Raw genomic sequence first — 25,460 nt, forward strand, 5'->3', positions numbered from 1 at the left:
CCGCACAGGAGATTAAACACGACAGCCGCACAAACAACCAGCTGTCAGAGCCTTGTTTGTGTATGTGTTTGTGAATTCTCTGCTCCTATTGCCTTTAAGAAACTTTCCCCTGTATGTATGAAGTTTACTTCAGCATTATATAGGTATGTCTGCATGGATGGGGAATACAAATCTACTTATGGAAACTGAATTTATCTTTATTATTTTCCATCACATAGTGGCTGTTGCTAACATTCAAGACAATAATAATAGGCACATGTGCATTGTTATAGTCAGGCACACACAGCAGTCGCTGGAAGGTACATAGCACAATACAAACAAACAATACCTGGATCAGCACACTACAGCAAAATACAGTACTGTGAATCAGTGATAAAATGCTCCTTTAAGGCTTCCTGCAGCAGAATAAGCCCACCCCCTACTGAGCTCCTCTTATAGCTGTATGTTCATAATGCACAGCACAATACTAAAGATCAGTGCAGGATCCATGCTTTCTGACAAAGATGGCTGGCCCGCAGGTTACCAGGGCAGCTGAAAAGCAGCTGGAAACCTAGTATGACGCTCATGGAAGATTGAATTGAGAAACCTGTGTCATGTGATGCTGAACATGTCCTCATGAGGCATTGCAAACCCTTCCCAAAACACACGGCAGCCAGTTGCACAGTGGCATAGCTAACCACAGTACACTGCTCTGTCAATGCAAGAGCTGCTGCTGTGGATGGGCTCTGCCAACACAAGGAGCGTTGTGTGGACATGCAACAGCAGTTTAATTATGGTGGTGGCTGGACATTGACATAACTTAAATCCACTTTGTAGTGTAGATATAGCCTTAACTACTGCCTCTCAGGGAGGTGGATTCACTATGCCAATGGGAGAAACTTTCCATCAGCATAATAGCATCTTCACTAAAGTGCTACAGTGGTACAGCTGCACCAGTGCATCTGTGCCACTGTATGTGAAGACAAGCCTTAAGTTCAATAGCTTATCTTTCACCAACAGAAGGTGGTCCAATGAAAGGAATTACTTTTCTATCTACTTTTATATTTTTTATGTAGATGCAACTGAGTTATTATAAAGGAACTTTATGCCGCTATCTGCTATATCTTTATAGTGTAGTATTTCATTATCAAGCATGTGACAGCATACTTATCAGGACAAAAACAAAGAACAGCAAGCCTAAAATGTATACTATAGGAATGAACAAGAAACATCAATCACTTCACTTTGCATCCTCCAAAGTGTAATATAGATTTAAAAGTTTTCTAGTACATTCGGTGTCGTAAGTACACAATTTAATCTTAGTAAAAGTTTTTCAATGATAATAAAATATCTGTTGCAGCTATTGAGCTTCAGTAAATATGGGACAAATTTAGTTGCCACCTCATTATACATGTATCTACTAAATTTTTAGATAATTTCATTCTTTGAAATTGAAAGGCATAGTTTAAGTATTTTCATTAGCAATTGATTAGATAACTACCACTATGGTAAAATAAATGCCAACTAACATGCAAATTTTTGGCAATTAATTGATATCCAATCAACCCACTACAGTTATTTTGTTAAACACCAGTGATATCCTCAAAGTCCTTGCAAGTTTAATGTATCAATTACGGTGCAATAGCACATTAATGGCTCGCATAGTTGGGTTAATTATACCGCATTGGGATTACCTACCATTACTTATTTAACTTTATTAAACCTTATTAAAATGTTTTGTATTTTGTGTTCAATAAACATTGTAATCTAAATTATATGGTTGAATTAATTAAGTGTTAAATTTTTATCTGGGAAAGTTACAGAAGAACTGAACAATATCCTTGGACAGAAAGATATCTAAACTTTTTCTGCTACTTTTACTTCATTTTGTATTGTATTTAGATTTAAAACAAATATTAGTGTATAAATAATTCATCCATGCAGCGCTGACAAAAATACTAGATAGAAAAGTAATACTGAGAATACACTTAAACATGTATGACATCAAGACTAGAGAAAATATCTTACAAACCACACACTCCTTATGCAACAGAAGCATATTAGATGTGCGCCATACTTTAACAGCCAGGATATGAAAAACTCAAATTCCATGTAGGTTGGTAGATAGCCTCCTGTTTACTAGTACAGATTTTATATAACATTTGCTTGTGATCACCTCTGCATGATAGTTAATTCCAGGACAGCTATACAATATGTATCTTGTCTTAGACACTCAAGGAACAGACAAAAATGGTTTATTAAAGCATGTAATTTTCTAAATTGGACAGAATTGTACTCCATACTTTCTCCAGGACTTTGGAGTTGTCTCAGAGCAGAAGAGTACTGTTGTGTAGAGGTTCCATTGTACGTCACAAAAGGGTCTAAGGAAATGACAATTGTTTCAAATACTATAAAAGTTTTAGTGGTTTAATATGTTAAAACCCTCACTGATCAGAAGATCTAACTAGCCCTTCTGCAGACTAATGGGTATTGCTGTTTAGAAAGTATTCAAACATTGTTTAATAAAAATACAATTTTGTAAAATAAATTAATATCACCGATGCTAAAAATGAGTTGTAGAGTTAATGTTCTACTTCCAGGAGTTAAGGATGTGATCTAATACCATGACGCTAACAAAACATGTCAACAATGAGAATGTGGGGTTTATTCTGTGGAAAGAGATGCTTCCCCCTCAACTCCAGAGAAAGAAATCATTTCCCTGGCATTAGACTTACGGAACCTGCAAGAATTACTATCTAGAGGCTGGATGCGCTCATTTACAACCCTTTTTCTCTAGAAGCAGTGGAGGACAAAGAGGGAAGCTTAATTTATCTACAAAGAAGCACAAGGAGAGAGCAGGATCTATTAAGTTAACTGATGGTTCTAGCTATGCATACATATGAAGATACTTATTTCCCTCGTGCTGGATATGCCTAACTCCTATTTGAATGAAAGGAAATAAGGAAAACACATCAAGAGGAGACCATACCCTTTAATTATTATAGGATTGATGCTTAGATTTCTAGTTCATGCTGATAGGATCAATAGTGTCACCTTTGAACAGATATCTAGTTGTTTGTATTTAGGTCCCAGATGTTATGATGAAATCCATATATCTGCTAGATTTGTATTAAAAAGGGCTTGGGGTAGCTATAATGAATTTGTAAAGCATTATTTATTTATGCATGTATTTATTTGGGTAGCTTAGTTGGATGTTAAGAGATTGATAAATTAAAGTGCCTCGTCCTTGTGTCTTTTTTTAATGTGGCATGGTATATGAATCAATGTTTTTTTCACAGTTCTCCTAGTCTTCGTCATCTTGCTAATGTTTGTACTATATATCATTTAATATTAAGACTGTCAGCATAACTTCTTTAGTTTTGCTAGACTCAAGAATTAAAAACAAACTTTTTTTATTGTTCTGAAAATGTATTAATATGAAGTTATGAGTTGTATTTAACTGCTAGTCAGTTAGAAAAAGTGAGTTAAATTGGACACTGGTAACATTAGTTGCACAGACATAATTAGATATTAAGTCATTTCCAGACAGATTTCCATTCAGAGTATTTTCCCCTTAATTAAATGTATAACAATGATGCATCAGATAAAATAAAACATAATGTGAGCTAAATTGGGCTTGAGAAATTAGAGCTAGATTTTGTAGCTAGCTCCTATTTTTCAATCTATTTAATTTTCTCTCAAGTATTTGGGGGCAGGATTCCTTACTTATTTCAGTCCAAGCCAACTACACTCTTCACTGATTATACAGAATTCAATGACTTGTACATCTTAACTTTCTTGTTCTTAAATGTAAAAAGCATTATCTAACAATACATGGGTCAGATTCTGACACCTCTACTCACAATGAGTAGAACCTTCCTATATGAGTAGTCCCACTTGTTTCTCCATTTTCCACCTGTATAAAGCTCCTGTTTCTACCCCCTGAAAGGTAGAAATGTGACACAGGACCTTAAACTTGTCACTAGTACAGGATTAAATATTGTCCACGAGTCATTGTAATTTTGGAAGATTATTCTCCAGTCAGAGAAGATTTTTTTTTTTTACAAGTTGATTGGAAAACTTCTCAACTATACATACAAAGTGATGGGGTCTAAATTAGCTGTCAACATTCAAGAATGATCTTGGACTCATCATGGATAGGTCTCTGAAAACATCCTCAGTGTGCAGTGGTAGTAAAAAAAGCTAACAATATTAGCAACCATTAAGAAAGTGATAGAAAAATATCATAATGTCACTATATAAATCCATGGTCCATTCATCAGTTGACTACTGTGTGCATATCTGGTCCCCCATCTCAAAAAAAGATGTATTAGAATCGGAAAATGTACAGAGAAGGGGAACAAAAATGATTAAGTGTATGGGACAGCATCCATATGAGGAGAGTTAAAAAAACTGGGACTGTTTAGCTTAGAAAAAAAGAGTTGACTAAGTGGGGAGGGATACAATAGAGGTCTATAAAATAATGACTGGGGTAGAGACAGTGAATAGGGAAGTGTTATTTACCCCTTCATATAACACAAGAACTAGGTGTCACCCAATGAAATTAATAGGCAGCAGGTTTAAAACAAATATAAAGTAGTATTTCACACACTGCACAGTCAACCTGTGGAACTCTTTTTAGAGGATGTTGTAAAGGCCAAAAGTATAACTTCGCTTCAAAAAAGAATTAGATAAGTTGATGGAGGATACGTCCATCAATGTGTATTAGCCAAGATAGGACACAACCCCATTTTTGTTTTAATATCAGTTGTTTGGAGTTGTTGATTGGCGAGGAGTACGAGAATAAGTCCCAAGGGAGAGAGGTATGTATAACAGATATTAATCCAATAGTGAATCTATCTACAGTAGAACCTGTTTTGTTTTTTAACACCAAACTGACACATGACTAGGTATACGAATCATTTTTCCATAATAGGGGGAAAAAAATCAGATTAAAAAAATCAAAGAACAAGTCAACATTCTGATTCCTCCAATATACTGGAAATCACTTTGCAGTGGTTTGAATGATAAGAGGGAGTTGATGCAGTGCACCATACTGCAACTTATACATTATACCTACTGTCATTTTGAGATGTTCAATTTTATGAACTCCTATCTATCTTTTATTGGACAAACTTCTGGCTCTTGTCTCTCTCACTGTGATGGGATGCTCAACTCACTGCTATGATGCCTCCTCCTGGCCATTCTAGGGATTAGTTTTTCCCACAGTTGTATGCCATCTCTATCTCAGTCTACAGCCCCTATCTTGCTCCACAAGTTGTTGCCGCCTGTGTGATTCAGCTATCCAGCCAGGTCACTATTTGCATTTTTCCCCTCCAGGGTACCAAATTCTTTCTTCAGCAGTTCTGGGCAGTCTTCCAATTCCCTGCCTCATAGTGCTACTTCCTTAGTGACTGGCAGGGGAGCCCCGGTCTACCTTCTACTCCAGGCTCCTGATCAAGGACTCTTTAGTCTACAGCCAAGGTCTGTCCTAGACTTTGCTGCCTTTCCCTGAGCCCTCTCCTTACCATCTGACACTCCCGCATCTTTCAATTCCCTTCTCCCAGGAAATAACTGTAGGCTACCTACCTCTTCAGCTTCCAGACACACCTCCCTTCTCCTAGGGAGGGACTGCAGATTTCATCAGCAGCACCCTCGGCTTCCAATTTCCTCTCTTTATACATCCAGTGCAGCTTGTTCCTCCACAGCTGGGCTGACTCTCTGAGTCAGGGGATTACATAGCCACCTGATTCCTCTCAGCTGTGGCCTGTTGGGTTAATTAGCCCCCAAACTACATTAACCCTTTTCAGGGAAAGTGAACACTCCATCACTCTCACCAACAGAAGTTGGTTCAATAAAAGATACTACTGCACTTCCCCCCACCCTTGACTCTCTGTCTATCTAGCTTTTAAGTTGGTATTACTCAAAGAATTCAGGAGAATTTTTGAACGTGCACAGATGTAGATAGATTTTAGGACATCCACAGATTTTTGGGGGCAAAAACCCCTTGCTCCTTCCACAATGAGGAGCAGTTCTTAGCTGTGACTGAAAAATACAGAGAAACCCAACAAGTTGAAAATCCAGTAATTCTAACCCCCAAATGGGGTTTTGCTATTGTTAATATGCATGGGTATTGTGGAACAACTGTACTTAGCATTTTGGTTAATAAAGGTACCATTTTTAGCAAGTCTAATGCTGGATTGACCTGGTTAAACTTTCAAAATATAAAGACAAATCTGATATGGGTGAGAAGCAAAGCTGCTTTTGTGATGCTTGGACTAGATTTTGATACCTGTATTCACAATGAGTAGTATTTTTCACTTTGAGTAAACCGTGACTTTGTGCAACTGTTTGTTACATAAAATCAAACTCAATGCGAATAAGTAGATAGGAATCTGGCCCTTTGGTCCCAAGAGTGTAATTTTCAAAAGCACTCAGTGTTGTTGGCCTATCTCTGCTCACATTGAAGTGAATGATTAAACTCCATTGAACTCAATGGGAGCAGAGTTAGGCCAGAACTGAGTGCTTTTGAAAATCCTATCTAAATTCTCAGCTTGCTGTTTAGAGAAAAGAAGGAAAGGAGCTTCCTAATTCCAGTCAACACGTCATACAAATCATGAGCCAAACAGTCTATACATAAGAGCCCAAATTTTGCTCTGTTGTAAATCTGGAGTAGCATTACTGACATCTATGAAATTACTTGAAATCTATATCAAGTCTAATACAGAATAGAATTTACCCTACTTTGTATATCTAAGTGGGTAACTGAACGGAAAGTAGTTGCCTTTAAACTAAGCCCCTCAAGCCACCAAGAGCATTTACTTTTGGAAGCATATTGCTGAAAAATGGAACAAAAGACTGAAAATTTAATATGTTTAGCTGTGCTACTAGGCTCAGTCAGTAATGAGATGCAGTGAGAGCCTTAGTATTGGGATAAGGAAAAGAAGTTGAAATATAAGAAAATAATTGAAAAGTTTCAGCAATATTGTAGCTGCAATTGAGTGAATAGAGAAAAAGTAATATGTTGTGGTTATAACACACACAATATTTCATCACGTTCTAATTTCACTTTGACTGTGTCAAAGCCTTCCATTTTTATTCCTTCTTTATGCACATTTGTATGAGTGAAATTTGGTGGTGTGAATGGCAGCAGAAAATGAATTTCAAGCCCATTCCTGAGGTTTATTTTATCATGCAACAAAAGTAATTTTATGACCAAATTAATTTCATTAAGAGCAGAAACAGCTGATATCTTACTGGGAAATTGAAAAAAAATATCATGTGACTTATACAAGCAGTCACAAAATATCAAACACTCACAGCGGACAATTAGCTCTGTGTCATCCCAAAGGTAGAGCATACTCGTGGAGTAATCTGCGATAGGAGAAAACCTATCAAATTTAAAGGTATAGTCTACCAGATGGTAATTAGGCCTGCACCTTTGTCTGGCTCTGAAAGCTGGGCACTGAGGAAGAGACAGGAGCAGATCTTGAATATAGTAAATATGAAAAGGTTAAAATGGATCCCTGGAGTTACAAGAATGGACCATGTTAAGAATGAATGAACTAGGGGAAGGGTGAATTCCCTGAACTTTTCTAGAAAAGCTCTAGGAATACAGGCTTAGATTGTTTGGGCATGTGAAAACAAGATTGAAAGATATATAGAAAACATGTTAAACTTTAGGAGTATAGGGTAAAAGAAGGTTTGAAGGACCCCAAAACAGATGGATGGATATCATACACAAGAATTTGCCTGGGTACAGAGTTTCTGAGCAACTGCTTCAAGACAGACTAGAATGGAGAAGGACTCAAAAAGCCACCCCCATATTGACAGGACTAAGGTTAGAACAAGGAGGAGGAATCCAAAAGTTAGATCATCATATAAGAAAAAAGAAACAAGACCGGGTGACACAGATGATGGATCACAAAATATTGAAACTCAGAGGAATACTCACAGCAGATTACAAACCATATACTGAATCATACATTATCATTCTCAGTATATTTACAGATATCAGTTCACAATGTGAAATCCAAAGTCTAAAATTAGTTTGTACAAAAGTTTAAACATATTTGAAGTGTAAAAGAACTTGTAAAAATCACAGTCTGTATATGGACAATCTGAGAACAAGAAAAAGGGCTAAACATGCCAAATAAATTATTCATTGTGAATTGTTCTCCCAGCTTTAACTGCTATCCCAGAGAAAATTTGATATTCAAAAGGTGCATGTTATTTAGTGGAAATCAGAAGATGTGAGAAACAATTGATCATTATGTGGCTGAATTAAGAATCAAGAGCAGATGCCTGCAAATTTGTACAACCCACAGACAATTCAATTAAAGACAAAATTTGGGTATATAATAAATACAAATATAAAAGTAAGATCATTAAGAGAATTTGATTTAGGAAATTGACATCAGCAGATATAAAGAAGCAAGCAATGGACAGCTTAAAGCATGTGATCAGGATGATAGTGTTGCAGTTAGCAAAAGCCAAGGCCAGGTGAAACACCAATCAAAATCAAATCAGAAAAAGCACAAGTATCAGCATACAGCAGTAATCTGTCAGAGGCAGCAATAGCCATACCAAAAAAGGATCTGGAACATGAAAAGACGTATACAGCACACAGCAAGCCAAATCAGTTTGCAATTAAGTCCTGTTGTAAGCATGAAAGAACTCATACTTCACATAGGAGAGTACAAGTACATTCAATAGAATGTAGCCTTATTGATGAATTGGTGATTAATTGATTAATTAATTAATATTGATTGATCTCTTAGACCACAGTGGTCAATAAAGGTTCAGTCACCTGGGCTCTATAGCATCAGGAATATTATTTGTATCATTAGAATAAGGGACCCTAGAAGCACAGGAGAAACAACTGCAATTTATCAGAAGTCCCTTTAGTAACAAATCTACTAAGCAGATAAACAACCCCACAAACAATGAAACACAATAGCAAACAGAGATAGTGCAAAGCGTTAAGCCCTATGACTGGCATTACTCACATCTCTCATCTCTTGCTGGGGGACCCAGATGAGTGGGTAGAAAGTTGGCTAGATTGTCGGGCTCAACGGGTAGTGATCAATGGCTCCATGTCTAGTTGGCAGCCGGTGGCAAGTGGAGTGCCCCAGGGGTCGGTCCTGGGGACGGTTTTGTTCAATATCTTCATAAATGATCTGGAGGATGGTGTGGATTGCACTCTCAGCAAATTTGCGGATGATACTAAACTGGGAGGAGTGGTAGATACCCTGGAGGGCAGGGATAGGATACAGAGGGACTTAGACAAATTGGAGGATTGGGCCAAAAGAAATCTGATGAGGTTCAATAAGGATAAGTGCAGGGTCCTGCACTTAGAACGGAAGAACCCAAAGCACAGCTACAGACTAGGGACCGAATGGCTAGGCAGCAGTTCTGCGGAAAAGGACCTAGGGGTGACAGTGGACAAGAAGCTGGATATGAGTCAGCAGTGTGCCCTTGTTGCCAAGAAGGCCAATGGCATTTTGGGATGTATAAGTAGGGGCATAGTGAGCAGATCGAGGGACGTGATCGTCCCCCTCTATTCGACATTGGTGAGGCCTCATCTGGAGTACTGTGTCCAGTTTTGAGCCCCACACTACAAGAAGGATGTGGATAAATTGGAAAGAGTCCAGCGAAGGGCAACAAAAATGATTAAGGGTCTGGAACACATGACTTATGAGGAGAGGCTGAGGGAACTGGGATTGTTTAGTCTGCGGAAGAGAAGAATGAGGGGGGATTTAATAGCTGCTTTCAACTACCTGAGAGGTGGTTCCAGAGAGGATGGTTCTAGACTATTCTCAGTGGTGAAAGAGGACAGGACAAGGAGTAATGGTCTCAAGTTGCAGTGGGGGAGGTTTAGGTTGGATATTAGGAAAAACTTTTTCACTAGGAGGGTGGTGAAACACTGGAATGCGTTGCCTAGGGAGGTGGTGGAATCTCCTTCCTTAGAAGTTTTTAAGGTCAGGCTTGACAAAGCCCTGGCTGGGATGATGTAGTTGGGGATGGGTCCTGCTTTTGAGCAGGGGGTTGGACTAGATGACATCCTGAGGTCCCTTCCAACCCTGATATTCTATGATTCTATGATTCTATGAACTCGTGTCAGTCATTATTTTCCTTATCATCACCACCACTTGTGGTCATCCTGGTGTCTCCCCATGTATTCTCCTCCTCTTGCTCCCCCAGCACACAGGCTGTCAATACCTTTTTATCTTGAGTTATGCTAACAATTCTTAAGGCTCATACATATGCATTAAAAATACCAACTCTTTTCCTTATCCTTATCTCCACTTTCCACTAATTTAGGGGTGTCAATTTCTCACTGGCTATCCCATTAGTTCCCCTTATTTTCATTCACATTTATGACAAATAATTACCATAGCAACTTGTGGACAAGCAAAAATTCTCCAAGACATTACTATCGGTCATCTTGAGATATTAACTGATAAACTGGGGCATATTTTCTAGACTATTGCTGCATAGTTTCCAGAAGATCAGCACTCAACACATCTTTTACTGTAATGTTACACTTTACGGTACAGGATTATCTTTCAATCAACTAATCATGCCAACCTGGTTCACGACTAAGGCCTTGTGTGGCTAAGGAGATCATGTTCTAATGTGAATATATTACAGGTCTGAGGCCTGTAGGCCTTGGTTTACAGCTTAACTTTACTTATATACTTAACACTCTCTCACCAATAATATATACTTATCAATCCTATCCCGGTATAATATTATCCTTCATATTCCTACATTTATATCTACAACTTAAATCTATTCATCACACATTGATTACATGGGAAGTAACCACAATAGTATATAACAAAATTGAATGATCATATAAGGTAATTAGCTGCAAGAGGAAGAAGCAGAACAAGACAGTAAAACACAACCATATTAATCAAAGATGCAAAATACTTTATTGGTTCATGAACAAAGGAACACAGGTGATAGTCAGCAACTATGGCATACAAATCTTTCCCTTAAAAATTCAGGATACCACTGAAGATAAACATAAGTGAAAAAAGTATCATTGTAAAGACTGTATTAAAATCTATGATTGATTGTGCTTAAATTGAAACCAAAAGTGTACCTTATTGGGCCAGATTTTTTTTTCTCAAAGCCAAAAGGCCAAACAGGACCATTATGGTCACATGGCTTGACGTACTAGCCTGACATGAAGATAGTCCTCAAGGAATCCATTTTGAAGCACTTGGGGGAGAGGAAGGTGAACAGGAGCAGTCAACATGGATTCATCAAGAGCAAGTCATGCATGACCAACCTGATTGCCTTCTACAATGAGATACAACCAGATACAACTGGTTCTGTGGATATGGGGAAAGTGGTGGATGTGATATACGTTGACTTTAGCAAAGTGTTTGATAGGGTCTCCCACAGTATCCTTGCCAGCAAAATAAAGAAGTATGGATCGGATGAATGGACGATAAGGTAGATAGAGAGCTGACTAGATCGTCATGCTCAATGGATAGTGATCAGCGGCTCAAAGTCTAGTTGGCAGCCAATATCAAGTGTCGTGCCTCAGGGGTCGGTCCTGGGGCTGGTTTTGTTCAACATCTTCATTAAGGATCTGGATGATGGAATGTATCACACCCTCAACAAGTTCATGGATGACACGAAGCTAGCGGGAGAGGTAGATATGCTGGCGGATAGGGATAGGGTCCAGAGTGACCTAGACAAATTGGAGGATTGGGCCAAAAGAAATTTGATGAGGTTCAACAAGGACAAGTACATAGTCCTGCACTTAGGATGGAAGAAGGCCATGCACTGCTACAGGCTGGGGACCGACTGGCTAAGTAGCAGTTCTGCAGAAAACAACCTGGGTATTACAGTGGACAAGAATCTGGATATGAGTCAACAACGTGCCCTTGTTGCCAAGAAAGCTAGCAGCATATTGGGCTGCATTAGTAGGAGCATTGCCAGCAGATTGAGGGAAGTGATTATTCCCCTCTACTTGGCACTGGTGAGGCCAAACATGGAGTATTGTGTCCAGTTTTGTGCCCCCCCCACTAAGAACATAAGAACATAAGAATTGTCCTACTGGGTCAGACCAAGGGTCCATCTAGCCCAGTATCCTGTCTTCCAACAGTGGTCAGTGCCAGCTTCCCCAGAGGGAATGAACAGAACAGGTAATCTTCAAGTGATCCATCCCCTGTCGCTCATTCCTAGCTTCTGGCAAACAGAGGTTAGGGACACCATTCCTGCCCATCCTGGCTAATAGCCATTGATGGACCTATCCTCCATGAATTTATCTAGTTATTTTTTGAACGCTGTTATGATCTTGGGCTTCACAACATCCTCTGGCAAGGAGTTCCACAGGTTGACTGTGCATTGTGTGAAGAAATACTTCCTTTTATTTGTTTTAAACCTGCTGCCTATTAATTTCATTTGGTGACCCCTAGTTATTGTGTTATGTAAACAACACTTCCTTATTTACTTTCTCTATACCAGTCATAATTTTATAGACCTAAATCATATCTCCCCTTAGCCATCTCTTTTCCAAGCTGAAAAGGCCCAGTCTTATTGATCTTTCCTCATATGGAAGCTGTTCCATACCCATAATAATTTTTGTTGCCCTTTTCTGAACCTTTTCCAATTCCAATATATATTTTTTGAGATGGGGTGATCACATTTGCACACAGTATTCAAGATGTGGGCATACCATGGATTTATATAGTGGCAACATGATAGTGTTTGTCCTATTATCTATCTCTTTCTTAAGTATTTGCAGCATTCTGTTCACTTTTTTGACTGCTACTGAACATTGAGTGGATGTTTTCAGAGGACTATCCACAATGACTCCAAGATCTCTTTCTTGAGTGGTAACAGTTAATTTAGACTCTATCATTTTATATGTATAGTTGGGATTATGCTTTCCAATGTGCATTACTTTGCATTTATCTATATTAAATTTCATATGCCATTTTGTTGCCCAATCACCCAGTTCTGAGAGATCCTTTTGTAGCTCTTTGCAGTCTGCCTGGGTCTTAATTATCTTTAGCAATTTTGTATCATGTGCAAATGTTGCCACGTCACTGTTTACCCCCTTTTCCAGATCATTTATGAATATGTTAAATAGGACTGGTCCCAGAACAGACCCCTGGGGGACACCACTATTTACTTCTCTCCATTCTGAAAACTGACCATTTATACCTACCCTTTGTTTCATATCTTTTAACCAGTTACCAATCCATGAGAGCACCTTCCCTCCTATCCCGTGGCAGCTTACTTTGCGTAAGAGCCTATGGTGAGGGACCTTGTCAAAGGCTTTCTGAAAATCTAAGTATGCTATATCCACTGGATCTCCTTGGTCCACATGCTTGTTGACCCCTTCAAAGAATTCTAGTAGATTGTTTAGGCATGATTTCCCTTTACTTAAAACCATGTTGACTCTTCCTCAAGAAATTATGTTCATTGATATGTCTGACAATATTGTTCTTTATTTTAGTTTCAACCAGTTTGCGCAGTACTGAAGTCAGGCTTACAGGTCTGTAATTGCTAGGATCACTTCTGGAGCCCTTTTTAAAAACTGGTGTCACGTTAACTGTGCTCCAGTCATCTGGTACAGAAGCTGATTTAAATGATAGGTTACAGACTACAGTTACTAGTTCTTTAATTTCACATTTGAGTTCCTTCAGCACTCCTGAGTGAATATCATCTGGTCCTGGTGACTTATTGCTGTTTAGTTTATCAATTTGTTCCAACACCTCCTCTAATGATACCTCAACCTGGGACAGTTCCTCAGATCTGTTACCTAAAAAGAATGGCTCAGATTTGGGAATTTCCCTCACATCCTCAGCTGTGAAGACTAATGCAAAGAATTCATTTAGTTTCTCCACACTGGCCTTATCGTCCTTGAGTGCTCCTTTAGCACCTCAATCATCCACTTTTTAAAGGATGCCTTTTTGCCTCTCACTGCTTCTTTTACTTTCTTGTTTAGCCATGGTGGCTCTTTTTTGGTTCTCTTACTATGTTTTTTTTTTTAATTTGGGGTATACATTTAAGTTAAGCTCTATTGTGGTGTCTTTAAATGTTTCCATGCAGCTTGCAGAGATTTCACTTTTGGCACTGTACCCTTTAATTTCTGTTCAGCTAACCTCCTCATTTTTGTGTAGTTCCCCTTTCTGAAATTAAATGCTACAGTGTTGGGCCTCTGTGGTGTTTTTCCTGCCACAGGGATATTAAATTTAATTATATTATGGTCACTATTACCAAGGGGTCCAGCTATATTCACCTCTTGGACCAGATCCTGTGCTCCACTTAGGACTAAAGCAAGAATTGCTTTCTTTGACATATAATGCTACTCCCCCACCAGCATGACCTGTTCTGTCCTTCCGATATGGTTTGTACCCTGGTATTACTGTATTCCATTGATTATCTTCATTCCACCAAATTTCTGTGATGCCTATTATATCAATATACTCATTTAATACGAGGCACTCTAGTTCACTCATTTTATTATTTAGATTTCTAGTATTGATATATAAGCACTTTAAAAACTTGTCTCCTTTTAGCTGTCTGCCATAACACAATGTAATTGAATGGGACTTTTTTTTATTTGACTGTTTCTGATCAGACCCTGCCTGTATTTTATCATTTTCCATCCTCTTGTCCCCACTACAGAAAGGATGTAGACAAATTGGAGAGAATCCAGTGAAGGGCAACTAAAATGATGATTTAGTTGGGGTTGCTCCTGCTTTGAGCAGGGTGTTGGGCTAGATGACCCTCTGAGGTCTCTTCCAACCCTAATCTTCTATGATTCTATGATCCTGTGTAACACAAGCTATTGGATTTCACACCATGAAACCATCAAACCCATGCATTCTGATTCAGCTAAGGTATATCTTTTAGGAAGACATCCAGTATTGATTTAAAGACTGCAAGTAACAGATTATTCCACTGGTGAATTACCCTTGCTGTCAAAAATGTGTGCCTTATTTCACATCTGAATTTGTCTTACTTCAGCTGCATCCACTGGATCTTGCTATAAATGTTTCTGCAAAATTAAAGAGCACTCTACTACCAGAAATCATGTTCCCAAGTACTTATAGATGGTGATTAAGTCATATCTAAAGTATATCAACTGAGGTTCTTTAATCTATCCCTGTAAGGCAAGGTTTCCAGACCCTGAATCGTTCTTGTAGCTGTTTCCTGAACACTTTTCAATTTGTCAACATCCTTTTTTTAAAGTCTTGACTCTAGAAATGAATGTAATATTCCAGTAATGATCACATTGGTACTATATACAGAGTAAATAACACCTTCCTACTTGTACTCAATATTCCCCTTTTATATATCCAAGAATTTCATTTGCTATCTTAGACACTGCATCACACTGGCAGCTCATGTTGAGTTGACTGTCCAACATGGCCCTTAAGTCCTTTTTTGAATCACGGCCCTTAAGTCCTTTTTTGAATCCTTTTTTTGAATTTTGAATCTTTTGCATTTCAGAATACAGATTCCCTCCCCCCCCATCCTATAAGTTTGACCCATATTCTTGGTTCCTAGATAGTATAACCTTGCATTTTGCTGCATTAAGTCAGTCTTCAACTAAGTGCAGGTTACTATGTGTTCCAGATTGCTCTGTAGAATAGACCTGCCTCTATCATTATCTACCACTCCACCAGTTTTTTGGTGTCCTCTGTAAACTTTACTAACAATGGTTTTGTATTTTCTTGCAGATCATAGACAAAGATATTGAATAGTATTAGGCCAAGAACAGATAGCTCTGGAACCTATCTGTTCTAGAAATGCCATCATTAGATAATTTCCCATTTACAATTACTTTGAGATCTCTTAGTTAGCCAGTTGATACATTTAATATGTGCTGCTTTAATTTTTATCATGTTACTATTTTAATCAGAATGCCATCCTGAACTAAATCAAATGCCTTACATAAATTTAAGTATTTTGTGTCAACACAGATATAAAATAGCATTGCTTATCATGTCACAGACCCTACTAATTGGACTAACACTATGGTGATGGTGATTAAACCAAATAAAACTTTTACTTGTCTCAGTTCTAAACATCTAAACAGAAAAAAATTCAATGTGAGCACTTTCCTTTGAACGCTGTTAAGGACATCTTTGTTCTAGATATTTGTCAAGGCATTTATTGTATGCTGTTAGGATGTGAAAATGCCAATCTGAGGATATTTAATACCTTATTTGAAAGATATAGGTTTAAAAGCTGCCATTTGGCATTGCATTGTCACTGGAAGTCTACCAAAGTAGTTTTGCTCAGCAATTTGCTGAATTTTTGAATCCTCACTCAGTATGAGGAAGTCATTATATGATCTAATATGGAGAGAACACAGCAAAACAAAGACTGGATATAGCACTAAAGGAAATAAGAAGAGAAGATAGCAAGTTAAACAAAGCAAAGTACCAATTGAATTATTGCTAATTATCTGTATAGGACACATTCAGTAAACATGATCTGAAGCTAAACTTGAAAGATGCATATGAAAATACCCACAAGGCAAAAGGAACATGATTCACGGATCTGATTTCATATCTCAGTAAATTAATTCCTCAGAAAAGGTGCTTATTAATATTGGGGGCTATCTAAAAGAAAACAAATGACATACTAATACATGATCCAGCTCCTGTATGCCACATGAAGAAGATTAGTGAAGCATAAAGGGTATCTAAGAAGGATTTCACTGGCATTGGGATTGTGCATTACAGCCATAAGGCTGCTTTTGAAGACACCTCCAACAACCCTGGCATAGGAACTGTGCAGTGGTGGGGCTGGGAATGGGAGGCATGGTTGGGGCATGGAGCTACATCACACAGTGCTATGGAGATTCCAGACAGCACTGTGACTTCTAGAGCAACCTGGGGAGGCTGCTGTAACCTAGACAGATCCTCAGGGCTCCCTAAGTTACACTGCAGCCCTGGAGCAGCCCTGTCTTGTAAGGGCATAAAAGTGCCTTTAAATCACCTTAGCTCCCAGTCCATTGAAGTCTTTAATACAAATAGTCTTGTAAGACTTTCAGTGGATGTAAGTTCCAATGGTCTAGGAATGCTGCTGTTGCAAGGCAACTGATCGGGAGCATATGCTAAGGGAATAAAAAACACCTAACTAGGTCACAGCAAACCTGTACATGGATCAAAGGATAACTATCAATGTGTTTGGCTGTGATAAATTCTGCCAGCATATGTACAGCCAAGTTGTAAAGGTGAAAATAGATCAGAAGCCATTCAAGGCCATTCTCACTAAAGAACTACATCAAGCACTGCTAAGGTTACAAAGTATGATTTTGAGACTGCAGTGATAAACTTTTAAAGTTAAATACTGGTTTGGAAAAAACAACAACACATTCATAGTGGATATGTCATCAAACTCCTGTTAAGCCTAATAGCACTTTGTATTAGATGATACCGACCAAGAGTATGGGCCAGATTGTGAATTCCACAAGTCTATTGGTGACCATCTATTGTCATGAGTAGTGTGATGTCCTATCCCAAATGTCTGTGTGTTTTCTACTCATCCTCCCTAGTGCAAAGCCTCACTTTTTTTTTGTTTCTGTTCTGCTGACAGAACAATAAAATTACCACAGCTGTATTTAAATCGGCTCCCCCACGGCTTCACAGTTGGGTCCAAATATAACACTGGTGACAAGGTGCTTCTAGCCCACAAGTGTCCAGTACTCCCACTGCCTGATCAAAGAGAAGAAAAAAGTAAGCAAATAATAATTAAAAATAAAACACAAGGTGACTGACTTCTGCTTTTTGGTTATCAGGTAATCATGGGTCAGCCAGCAAGAGAGAGAGAGAGAGAGAGAGAGTACGCAAATAAGAATAAAACAAAAGAGGAGGTGGCAGCAATGTGAAAATACCACAAGGCAAAAGAAACATGATTCATGGATCTGATCTCATATGTCAGTAAATTAATTCCTTAGAAAAGGTGCTTATTAGTATTGGGGGTTATCTAAAAGAAAAGAGAACTGTGCCAGACAGGTTTCAGAGTAACAGCTGTGTTAGTCTGTATTCGCAAAAAGAAAAGGATTACTTGTGGCACCTTAGAGACTAACCAATTTATTTGAGCATAAGCTTGCGTGAGCTACAGCTCACTTCATGGGATGCATACTGTATGCATCCCATGAAGTGAGCTGTAGCTCACGAAAGCTTGTGCCAGACAGCAGACAAAAGAAAGCAGCCATTTTGGCCAAGAACAGAGGCAGAGTTGAAAGCCTGTACTTACAGTCTATAGCCAGCAGAGGGAATTTGCAGTCTGCAGTGTAAGCACACAACCAGCAGAGTGAGATCAAGCACCATGTGCAGTTAAAAGTGCAACCTGCAGAGAAAAGCTGCAGAGCTATTTAGAAAAGAAAAAAAAAAAGTTCCCTGGGGAAGAGAGACATCTGAGAGGGAGCAAAGTTCAATGGGAGAGACATGAAATGGCAACTTTTGTGGGCAATGTTGGTGAATTTGACAATAACTTTGAGGCATAGGTGGTGTATGTAATGTTTTGAGCATTTTGTAGCTTGCAACTCTATTCCAGACAGACAAACAGTTTAAATCTTGCTCACAGCAGTCAGCATGGCTTTGGATCCATCAGTGTGTGACCTATTGTTGCCAGCTATCTGTGGAAATGCCATGTACACTGCAATTACTGCAGCAATGCATGAATATTTCTCTCCTATCCCATCAATGATAGCAGAATGATATTCGTTCTATCAGCAACATCAGGAATGTGGAGAGTCAGTAGCACAGTTTGTTGCTGCTCTAAGGAAGTTGTCAGAGCATTGTCATTTCAGACAAACATTAAGTGATGCCTTGCATGACCCAGTTTGTCTCTGGAATATGTAATGACCAGATTCAAAAGAAGTTACTGACTGTATCAGGGTTTACATTCAAGAAGGCTGTTAAGGTAATTATTGCTATGGAAACTGCAGAGAAGGATTCTCTGGAATTTATTGTGAACTCAGAAATACATCTCTTCAATCAACAAGACAGAGGACTATGGGAACATAAGAAAATTCTGTGTGGTTATTGTGAACAAATTACATATGCTGAGAAGGATTGCTGAGTATACCAGGTTACTTGCAAGAAGTGACCAGAAGAAAGGACACATTTCTGTGACCTGTTTCACAGTTCCATGATCAGCAGCAGACTAACTGTCCATGCAAGACAACACCTTGAAGACTGAAGCTAAGAAAGGATGGAAGTCAAAAATTCATAATATGGAAAAAGATAAGCACTCTAGTGACACTGATCAAGACCTAGCAGTTCAGGTGTTATCAGAAGCTGTAGTCAGAGATGGCATCTGGGTCACACCCTGAATCAAAGGAGTTCCTGTAAGAATGGAGCTTGATACTGGAGCTGCCATCTTACTAATTTTTGCATCTACCTATCAACAGAGTTTGTCACAAGTTCCTCTGTAAGAAACCTCCATGGTTTTGAAGAATTAGCAAGGAGGGGGAAAAATTAGTCCCAAAAGAGATATTCCAGGAGAAAGATCATCTTGATGGGCAATCAGTCATTTTACCCTTGTGTGTGACTGAAGAAAGCTACCCACGTCTTTTGGCAGAACTTGGCTTGAGAAGCTCAGGATGAATTGGACCAAGAAGAGGGTGATTACAAAAGCACGTGAAAACCATCAAGAAATATCAGACAGACACTGCAAAGTTTTGGAAGAATAGTAATAGTTTTTGAAAAATAGTACTTGGACAGCTGAGCAACAGGACAGTGAAGCTCACTGTTAACTCTGACAGCTAGAGTTGTGCTTTATGCTTTGAAGCCTCTGGTGGAAGCTGATTTGGACCATTTAGTGAACACTGGAGTCTTGTCACCAGTTTAATACAATGAGTATGCTACACACATTGTACCAGTGATCAAGAAGAATGGCTCCATCTGAATTTGTGGAGATTTCAAAGTGACATTGAATCCAGTTTTATGTATAGACCTGTATCCACTACCTTGTATTGAAGATTTGTTTACTACTTGTAATGGATGTCTGTGTTTCAGCAAATTGGATTTGATCAATATAAATGGAGAATGATCCGGCATCTTCCAAATCTCAGTCAACATGCAAAAATGCTTATTTTGCTACAACAAGTTGCCTTTTGGTATCATCTTGACTCCTGCTATGTTCCAAAAAGCCCTGAATGAGACCCTGAAAGGAATGAACAATGTTCAGTGCTATTTGCACAACAGCCTTGCTACAGGCAAGGATCAAGAGGTTCATCTTGGAAATTTGGGCACTGCCTTGCAATGTTTGGAAAACCATGTACTGAAAGTATGTTGAAACAAACATTAGTTATTCAAATCTTTAGCTGACTACCTTGGATGTGTAATTGATTGCATGGGCTTAAGAAAATCACCAAAGAAAGAGAAGGTGATTCTTGAAGCACCACTGCTAGAGAACCTGTCACAGTTCCGTTAGTTCTTGGAACTGCTTAGTTACTATTTCAGAGTAACAGCCGTGTTAGTCTGTATCCGCAAAAAGAAAAGGAGGACTTGTGGCACCTTAGAGACTAACCAATTTATTCCTTTTCCTTTTAGTTACTATTGGAAATTTCTGCCTAATCTGGCAACAGTACTGGCACTTTACATAAACTATTACAAGCAAAAGAAAAAAAAATGTGATTGTGCATTTAAGGAAGCAAAGAAACTGTTGACATCAGCCAAAGTTATTACACACTTTTATGCCTTGTTACCCTTACAACTGGCTCATGATGCTTTACCATATGGAATGGGTGCAATTATTTCCCACATTTTTCTTGATGGCAGGGAGAAACTAATTGCCTATGCTTCATGAATTCTCACCACCTCTGAGAAGAACTATGCTCAAATAGAGCAAGAAGCTCTCAGCATTATCTTTGGAATTTGTCAGTTCCATACCTTTCTGTATGACCTGAAGAACTGCTCTGTTTAAGCTCAAAAGCTTGTCTCTCTCATCAGCTGAAGTTGGTCCACCCCCAAAAAAGATATTACCTCACCCACCTTGTCTTTCTAATATCCTGGGACCGACATGGCTACAGCAACACTCCATATATATCTGTATGGTAGTGTAATGGACTGGAGCATAGGCAGTCTAGCCTAGAGGTTGCACCTGGGCTGACGTCTGCCCACCGGGGATGGTAGTTGCTGGGCAGGAGCTGGAGGGATCTCAAGAGCCAGATTCCATAAACAAGAGTCAGGGTCAGAGTCAGGCTGGAGTTGGAGACCAGAGAGTTAGTACCAGATTAGAATCAAGAGGCAGAAATCAGGATCAGAATCAGACTAGAGATCAGGAGATCAAGCAAGATCTGGCATTGCAGCAGGCCAAAGTCTATGTGGTTGTCCAGAGAATGTCCTGGGCCCAATCCCTGGAGTTAAATAGGGGGATTAGCCGATCAGAGGGCTATAGGGTATCTTCAGGCTGGGTCTCTTGGGTGGCACTTCCTGTGGTGCCTACCCTCCACACTGTTCCCTGGCTGTGCTTCTGCATGGCTTCCTGGTGGCACTGTGGGACTACCAGCCCACCCACAGAGTCAGGTTCTAGTTCCCGGATTCTTACAGATAGATAATTTTCTTTGCTGATTAATTACTTCCTTTTATTTTCAATGTTTGTACTGAAACATGGAATTTCATCATTAGCCACTGGTTGTACACAATGATGGGCATTGCTATTTTCAGCTCATTCCTACAGCATACAATTCTTTAAAGAGAATTAGCACAACAATGCTGATGGTTGTTGAGCTGGCAATGCCCAAGCTCCCACCAACCAAAAGATATTTTGGACAATGTGTTTTATCTTAATTTGATAGGTAGATTACCTGTCAGTAGCACAGACATCAACAAAGAAACTACTAAAGATAGTGAAGGGAATGATACTGCATGATATAGTGCTGGATCATAAGAATCCCCAGTTTACACAATTTGTGTTACATCAAAGTAAATTATTTGTGAATCAAGGTTGCATTTTATGGACAATGTGCGTGATCATTTCAAACTTATTTTAATCTCATATTTTTGAAGCGCTTCAGGAAGGTCATTTTGGCTCTATATTGATGAAGACTATATGCCAGAGTCAGGTCTGATGGCAAGAGATCACCAAAGTCATTGAGAGGAAGGTCAAGTGCTGTACTACATGTCAGCAAATTCAGCATGATCCTGGCCCAGCTCATCAACACCTTCGGTCATAACCAGTACTGCTTGGACATGCATTCACCTGGACTTTGTTGGATCCTTAGAAGGTTATATGTTTTTCGTCATGGTCAATGCCTATTTGAAGTGACCAGAAGTATATAGAAAGACATCTACGAGAGCTACTAAGACCACTGGATATCTTCATACCTTGTTTAGCCAATTTGAATACAGATGGTGATTGACAATGGACGCCAGTTCTGTTCTGATGAATTTCAGAGGTTACTAGCTGAAAATGGAATTCAGCACATATGTTCTGCTCCACACCATCTTGCTATAAATGAACTAGTGGAATGCTTTGACAGAAAGTGGACAGTTTCTTGTTTGTCTACAGGAACACACTACATGCTACTACCCAAGAGTCATCTGTAACTCTGTTTTTGAAGTGATCTTTGCTTACCTGTTTGGATCTTACGTTCTGATGTTGTATCACAACATGTAGCCAAATCTCAAGCCATGCAGACTGATTGACAACATGAGACTCATCATCATTCTTTTCAAGTAGGAAACTTAGTGTAGATTTGCAACTGTATTTTTTGGAGTGAAATGGGTACCTGGAGAACACGTAATATGATTGGGATCTATTTAATTCATGCTAAAACTATCCATGGGACTCACAATCAACATTTATAATTCACAAAATTATTTATATTGGATGAAAGAATAAGGACTCTGCTTTTTTTAAAAATAGTATGTGATTGTCATTGCTTGAGGATAAGTCGAATAGAGAGCACCAATTTTCTCTTCTAGCCAACTTCCTACAATGGCTTGTAATAAACAGCTATTTCATCGAAACAGTGATCTCTAACTGACACACAACAGCAATCTCCTCCATTTATTTTTTACAGAAGAAAATGACTAGATTTATGAAGATTGGCATAGGCTTTTCTAATGTTTACTGCAGAATGGAGAGAGAGGTGGCAAACTCCTGAATGCAAAAGCCATTAAATGATGAAATCATTACATTTCCCTCTATTATGAATTAAGTATATTCCTACTCTGTCCGGGTGAAATTTGTCCATGTGCAGACAGACTGCAGAAATTCCTATACATCATTTCTGTCATATTTCATGTCCTGAAATAAGATTTAACCTTGGACTTCCCTGATAAATTGGCCTTGTGTTGAACTGGGGTGAACTTTAGCCTCACTGTATTAAAGAAAAGGAGTACTTGTGGCACCTTAGAGATTAACCAATTTATTTGAGCATAAGCTTTCGTGAGCTACAGCTCACTTCATCAGATGCATACTGTGGAAAGTGTAGAAGATCTTTTTATACACACAAAGCATGAAAAAATGGGTGTTTACCACTACAAAAGGTTTTCTGTCCCCCCACCCCACTCTCCTGCTGGTAATAGCTTATCTAAAGTGATCACTCTCCTTACAGTATGTATGATAATCAAGTTGGGCCATTTCCAGCACAAATCCAGGTTTTCTCTCTCCCCCCCACACACAAACCCACTCTAATGTTGATAATAGCTTATCTAAAGTGATCACTCTCCTTACAATGTGTATGATATGCAAATTGGATGCAATTAACTTAGGCTTGAATAGAGACTGGGAGTGGCTAAGTCATTATGCAAGGTAACCTATTTCCCCTTGTTTTTTCCTAACCACCCCTCCCCCCAGATGTTCTTGTTAAACCCTGGATTTGTGCTGGACATGGCCCACTTTGATTATCATAGACATTGTAAGGAGAGTGATCACTTTAGATAAAGTATTACCAGCAGGAGAGTGGGGCGGGGGGACAGAAAACCCTTTGTAGTGGTAAACACCCATTTTTTCATGCTTTGTGTGTATAAAAAGATTTTCTACACTTTCCACAGTATGCATCCGATGAAGTGAGCTGTAGCTTGAAAGCTTATGCTCAAAGAAATTGGTTAGTCTCTAAAGGTGCCACAAGTACTCCTTTTCTTTTTGCGAATACAGACTAAAACGGCTGTTACTCTGAAAACTGTATTAAAGATAAATAATGATATTAGTGTAGCTTTGCTGATATTTTGAGTAATCTTGTATTATAAATAAGTATAATAGTATATTATAAGTTGTCCTTTTGAATAAGAAATTGAATGTCATAATGTCTTAGTAATTCAATATAGTGAACTTTGCGCATTTCCCCCCCAAAAAAAGTTTGGGGCAAAAATAAGGGAATTAGTTTTTATTAGTTTCTAAACTTTAAAACATTTAGGTTTCTTTGAAGTTGTAGAAATCTTGTAAGGAAAGTATATTTTTTGGTGGGATGTTAATTGAACTAATTGAAAGACTGCATTTTTAATAAAATCTTTGTTTAGGAAATAATAGTAACTTTTGATGCTAGGTTCCTCGTTTCTGTTTCCTTAGTTAAACTCTAGTAATCATATTATACTGCTTCTTTAATTATAACTTTTTGAAATTTGCTTCTCTTTGTATGTCTATCAATTCAAAATAAAAATATTATTTAAAATAATCTTATCATCATAAAGAAAGCTATGAGAAATATCACTATCCATGTAACTTCTGAAAAATATAAATCAATGATACTTAACAAGAGCTACTGCAGTTTTTTAAAGAGATCAAGAAGATAGAAAAGGAATTCCCTATAACATTATTGGTGAAAATCTTGCCAAACAGAAACAATTTTAAAAAGCAATATTTAGGCTTCTCTTGGCTTTAGAATGGATCATAGCTATTTTATCACTCAGAAATGAGCATTGAAAGAACTGAGTGAGACCCATCTAGATTTTCTTTCTTCATTGTATATGTTCTGTTTTTTTTTTTTTAAATTGAGCAGACTAATAGTTTAGAATTTCACAACTGGGTCCATCCACGTCGTATAAATGTTAAAGCAAAGCAAGAAGAATAAAAGAAAACCAACATGACAGTTATAGTGCTGGTATTGTAGGAGCATTGCAAAGAGCCAGGGAGAGGGAGAATACATACACGCATTAGATTTGTATAAGTGGCTACAAATTTATTGTGATTATTATTTATTTGGATTTGCATACTGTCTGTGGGACTGGCTAAGGACTCCACTGTGCTAGGTGCTGGAAAAATATACATATGGTATATCAAGGTTGCTATTCTGAAGTGCTTGCAGTCTAATAATATGAAATATATGAGTGAGATTAACAAAGATTAAGAGAGAAGAGGAGGATAACTGTTACTATAAAAAATTGTAAGGTAACTTATCTGAACATTAAAGCTCTGGTCCTGCAATTGACAATGCACAAGCACAGCAGTCTTTCTGGGTGTTCAGTGTACAAGAATAAAAAGAGAGCTAAGAAAATGCATTATTCAGACTTGATTTATTCTTCCACATATACTGT

Source organism: Lepidochelys olivacea (genome assembly GCF_965140295.1).
Source record: "Lepidochelys olivacea isolate rLepOli2 genome assembly, chromosome: 1".
NCBI classification, from domain to species: Eukaryota; Metazoa; Chordata; order Testudines; family Cheloniidae; genus Lepidochelys; species Lepidochelys olivacea.